The sequence below is a fragment of the Schistocerca nitens genome, chromosome 4 (assembly GCF_023898315.1).
Source record: "Schistocerca nitens isolate TAMUIC-IGC-003100 chromosome 4, iqSchNite1.1, whole genome shotgun sequence".
NCBI lineage: Eukaryota > Metazoa > Arthropoda > Insecta > Orthoptera > Acrididae > Schistocerca > Schistocerca nitens.
Genome location: NC_064617.1, coordinates 641,825,275 through 641,831,274, shown reverse-complemented (window position 1 = coordinate 641,831,274; position 6,000 = coordinate 641,825,275).

The following is a 6,000-nucleotide window of genomic DNA, read 5'->3' as shown; positions in this document are numbered from 1 at the left end:
AAGTATCCCACTAGTTACGTAAGAAAATAGAATATTTTTGTGTCTTTTCCTTACAGTGGACGACTCCAGAAGATATTTATTGCTGAAAGTTTTTCAGGCATTTCTTTTTGGTACGTTAGGAGCGTCTGTCTGACTTCTGTAGTAGTGTGGGGTGGAAACTGCTTCTTGCAGGAGCCAACGGGTACTTCTCAGATCAGTCTGTTGCGCAACTCGTCAACATAACACCTACACACTGACACTACTTAAACCTAACTAACCTAAGGACATCACACACATCCATGCCCGAGGCAGGATTCGAACCTGCAACCGTAGCGGTTGCGCGGTTCCGGACTGAAGCGCCTAGAACCGCTCGGCCACACCGGCTGGCTCCCGTAAGCATAACATCCCGGTCCGGCAAATTTTCTCATTCGTTGCCGCTGAAGCTGCACAAACTCACGGTGCAGCTCATATCAATAATCCCTTCCCTTTCCTTTCCTTTCTCCCCCCTCGTCCTTCAATTTGCATAATATGTTTCACAGCTGCCCATTCCGCATGGTGTCTGTTCTTTTCGGAAGAACAGGCACCACGCATTCATATAATTAAGGATGTTGGTCTGTAGGTTTTTGGGGTTCGTTCTTTTATCTTCTTATATACAGGAGTTTTCTAAGTGTTTTCCAGTCGCTTGGGATTTCACGCTAGGTGAGAGGTTCACGATAAGTGAAGGGGCCAATGCCATAGAGTACTCTTTGTAAAACCGAATTGGGACTCCATCCGGACTTGGCGACTTATTTGTCTTCAACTCTTTCAGTTGTCTCTCTGCGTCCCTACGGGAGTTGGTGCGATGGTCAGCGAACGATATGTTGGTACATACATATACGACATTCCTATGCTGACGGGTTCTTAAACGCAAAATTTAAAACTTTGGCATTCCGGCATTCATGTTGCTGTCTTCTACTGCCACACCAGACTGCTCAACGAGTGGTTTATTGTTGCCCCTGAGTCATGTCAGATAATGCGCGGGAAAAGCTGTCGCGTCCTGGAAAGGGAAACAGGACAATTACCTGCGACTGGGGAACTCATGGAGAGAATAAATTAACTAAGGAACTCGGGGGGGGGGGGGGGTACATGCGAGGGATGAAAGTACTAGGAACGTTCAATAAGTAACGCAACAATTTTTTTTCTGGAACGAAGTTGGTTCTATTCACGATTCCAATAAACCGTATTATTCCCACTCTTTTGGTTAAAAATAACCCGTTTTTCAACATAATCTCCGTTCTATGCGACGTTCTTAGGCCACCTTGCTGTCCTAAAGACAACCTTCAAAATGGTTCAAATGGCTCTGAGCACTATGGGACTCAACTGCTGTGGTCATCAGTCCCCTAGAACTTAGAACTACTTAAACCTAACTAACCTAAGGACATCACAAACATCCATGCCCGAGGCAGGATTCGAACCTGCGACCGTAGCAGTCGCACGGTTCCGGACTGCGCGCCTAGAACCGCGAGACCACCGCGGCCGGCGACAACCTTAACATGGAGTAATGAATGTAATTTTTATTTCTCGTACTGCAATTATGTACATAATTATGCCGGAACTGTAATGGATTATTTACAATAAATTTCATGACGTAATATGTATACTGTGAAGTAGTCAGTGTGTCCAAAGGCTTAAACAGATGTCTACAATATGATTGTGGGTTAGCACAACTTTTTATTCTTACTGCATGTTTTTGAGAAATGAAGACTTTGTTTCCTCACGGTGAGCTACCCAATAACATTATTCCATATGATATAACTGAATGAAAATACGTAGAATATGTCAACTTGCTCGCGTGGTCTAAGGCGCTACAGTCATGGACTGTGCGGCTGGTCCCGGCGGAGGTTCGAGTCTTCCCTCTGGCATGGGTGTGTGTGTTTGTCCTTAGGATAATTTAGGTTAAGTAGTGTGTAAACTTAGGGACTGATGACCTTAGCAGTTAAGTCCCATAAGATTTCACACGCACTTGAACACTTGTCAACTTGCTCTCCCCAAGGTTTGTAGTGATTCTAAATGCATGTGTGGCTGAACTAAGTTTTTTTTTTTTTGGTAATTCCCAAATGTGCTTTTCCACTTTAAATTCTCATTAATATCGTTAGCTAAGAATTTCGAAGTTTCCGCCATATGTATTGTTTCCTCACCATGTGTCACACTTTTCGTTGGTGTAATACAGCTAGGTGTGCAGAACTGAAATTGCCGTGCCTTTTTTAATTTGAGGGTGAGATCACTTGCAGAATACATGTCTGTAATACTTTTAAGAATATTATTTGGCATTTCTTCTTTTTCTGTATGTATTCTTGGATTGATTGCAATACTTGCGTCATCTGTAAAAAGAATTAACTCTGCTCGTTGTATATTAGAAGGAAGATATGACAGTCTATAATAGACCTAAGACTGAGCCTTGGGGAATACCATACCGTCATTTCTCCCCAGTGAGAATAATGTCCGCGAACTACATTGGTTGAATTACTAAATACAACTATATGTTTTCTTTTAGTTGAATATGACATTATGCACTGTTTAGCTACACCATAAATTTCATAAAGCTTTAATTTATCTAGAATACTGTGATTCACACATCTAACATTCTGCATGGTGTCTGTTTGTTGTAAGTCGTGTCTCCCTACCACTTTCGCGCAACGACGCTCTGAGCGTGTTTTTTAGGTAATTGACTAGTTTGAACCTGGGACCTGTTGCTGGTAAGGAGACGCCAGACCACACATGACATGTAGAATTCAGAAGAGTTCAGTGAGACTAGCGATGATATAACCAAATACTTAATGATTTCAGCGTCAGCTCCACTGCACTCCCTGTAAAAGAATCTTAATACTAACTAAATTTAGTGGAAGGGGTTCAAGGCTTTCCTATTTTTAGTTAGCTGGTAAAATAACGTCGAAAAAGCAGTTAAGTTTATCAATGGAAATTCTATTCTACTCACAAAACATTGTTTATAATTTGCACTATTGATAAAAGGAAATGTTTTAATACAGGATGGTAAAAACCAACTTCGTTCAACAAAAATGTGAACGAATATTCCCTGAGTGGGTTTCCAAGTTCTACAATGGATCGAAGGATGACCTATGCCATATCACGTCTATAATCTAGGTTTAAATTAAGTTTCACAAGAGAGAAATCTATCAAAATGGTCTACAGTGACCCTCAATTATCTTTAATTACTTATCTAACTTGTCGTAAATTACAGTGGCTGATGTGGCTTCTCAATAACTATATAACAGAAAAATAATCGCGTTTCAGATTTTTACTTCAAGTGGCAAATGTGAACACCATGAGCTTTAATTGACGACCGACACTAGTATTACGCAAAAAGGGGGTGTAACAGATGAGACTTCTGCAGTTCTGAGTGAAGCTTTATGCGCTGTTATGCGGTATAGCGTGCGTTCATTACCTTGTCGGTGTTCGTCAGGGGGCAACGGGCAGCACAGCTCCGCTCACCTCGCCGTCTCGGAAGCAACTCTCTCCTAACTTCTCCTTACTACAATTTACCGAAGTTGGTTTAAGAAAAACTATCTGGTTGTGTTTTCATCTGACCAATCAGGGTCTCAATGTTAACCTTAAGCTCCGCCTTCAAAAATTCTGTCTGTCCAATGAGAAACGTTATACTTTTTGTGGTGGGGCAATGTTTTTAAAGTTTGCAACGTAACAGAGACGCGAAAAAGACTCACGCTAAAACTTGCAGCTGGTGTGGTCCTTTAGTGTTATCGTAAGATCTATACTGTTCTTCTGGAGGGCTCTATCTTGTAACATGGGCTGGGGGGTGGTCCTAACGTAACAGAGACGCGAAAAAGTCTCACGCTAAAACTTGTGGCTGGGGGGTGGCCCTTTTTGTGTTATCGTAAGATCTATACTGTTCTTCTGGAGGGCTCTAGCTTTTAACATGGACTGGGGGGTGGTCCTGACGTAACAGAGACGTGAAAAAGTCTCACGCTAAAACTTGCAGCTGGGGTGGTCCTAGTGGTTAGCTGGCGACGTGGGTGTCCAGTCCGTCCCTTATCGTAGGGCCTTCTAGCTTAAGACGGTTCTGCTCTCGGCTTCTGTTTTCATTTATCCCCTCGGAACTGTGTGTGTCTCACGGTGGGAAGGCATGACATGCATTTAGGCATTCTTGTGTTAGTCTGTGGTATTCCATTTGCTCACTCGTTACTCGTATTACTTTGGTTAATTTAATGACACGATTTATTCGGAGCTATGTGACATACTACTGGATTTGCTTATCATGTCAGGGTTTTCATGGAAGGTGTTGGATTTGCCTGACACCTTACATATCATCACCCTTCGAACTTAATTTTTGCACTGAATTTAGGTAATGATTGAATCGTTGCCTAAGTCAGTCAAAAATTATTCCTTTATCTAAATTTTGTTGCCTACTGTTCAGCCACGTTATTCTGGTTCTATGCTAGTTTGTATTACTAATTTATATTTTTATATTCTTCCACATTATTCTCAAAAACTAAAAGAGAAGAATATTTTTATGCTATTATTAATTTTTAATTATTTTCTTTCTTTATTTAAGTGTGAGGTTTGTTTTTTAAGAAGTTTGTTATCGAAAGTGAGGAGTCTTTCACATCGATTTTCTTAGAAATACATTTTTTTTATAAATGTAGTAATTAAGTAAAATGTATTCCTAACACATTTTCTAAATATCATGTACAAGTAAAATGTTTTTGTTTCTAGACACTCATTTCAACATTGTTACACTAACAAATAAGAATTATTTCCAAGAATTGCTTTTACAAAGAAATATACATACAAAAGTATTGAGATATTATCCTAACAAATGGTACAAATGTTAAAAAAAAGGAAAACATCCAACAAGATAATTTTTTATTCTTTGTTTTTATAGGGAGAAAATAAGTAAAATATAATTATTCTTTTATTTTTATGAGGAGAAAATAAGTGGCATATAGTTTTAGTGTTTATTATGCCTTACTTTTGTTCTTGATATACTGTCCATTTCAGAACTAATGACTTATTTTTATCGATAGTCTATTTTTTACTTAAGTCCATAGTCAATGACTGTTATTTTGTAGTTTATTAGCTGTCTGGTGTGCTTAACTTATTTAGTTTTTCACACGTTTCTTTTGCACAATTCCTACATCACATAATTTGATTTCACACATTCACACAATTCTATAAATGTTTAAGCATGAGGTTGGCGAATGTTTTTGCACAAAGGTGATGGACTTGAGCGAGATGGATGTGGGCAAGTATTTGATGTACAGCTTCATTCGTCGTTTCTTGTTGGCTTTGCAAGTGTGTGTTGCTGTTGTGGACGGCCCATAATGGAATGGAGCTGTGAGTGCAGAATATCGTGGTTTACTGGCTTTGTATGCGTGAAAGTCATCGATATGTGTCGCTGAAAGCGGTCGTTTTTCGTTGTAGTACTTCGCAGACGACTAGTTTACAATAGGATAGGGATTTGGGAAGGTATGTCGTCTATTCTTCACCCATCTTCTTTCTTGGTCTCAATCTTGCGAATCTTCAACTTCTACATCTACATCTGCATTTATACTCCGCAAGCCACCCAACGGTGTGTGGCGGAGGGCACTTTACGTGCCACTGTCATTACCTCCCTTTCCTGTTCCAGTCGCGTATGGTTCGCGGGAAGAACGACTGTCTGAAAGCCTCCGTGCGCGCTCTAATCTCTCTAATTTTACATTCGTGATCTCCTCGGGAGGTATAAGTAGGGGGAAGCAATTAATTCGATACCTCATCCAGAAACGCACCCTCTCGAAACCTGGCGAGCAAGCTACACCGCGATGCAGAGCGCCTCTCTTGCAGAGTCTGCCACTTGAGTTTATTAAACATCTCCGTAACGCTATCACGGTTACCAAATAACCCTGTGACGAAACGCGCCGCTCTTCTTTGGATCTTCTCTATCTCCTTCGTCAACCCGATCTGGTACGGATCCCACACTGATGAGCAATACTCAAGTATAGGTCGAACGAGTGTTTTGTAAGCCACCTC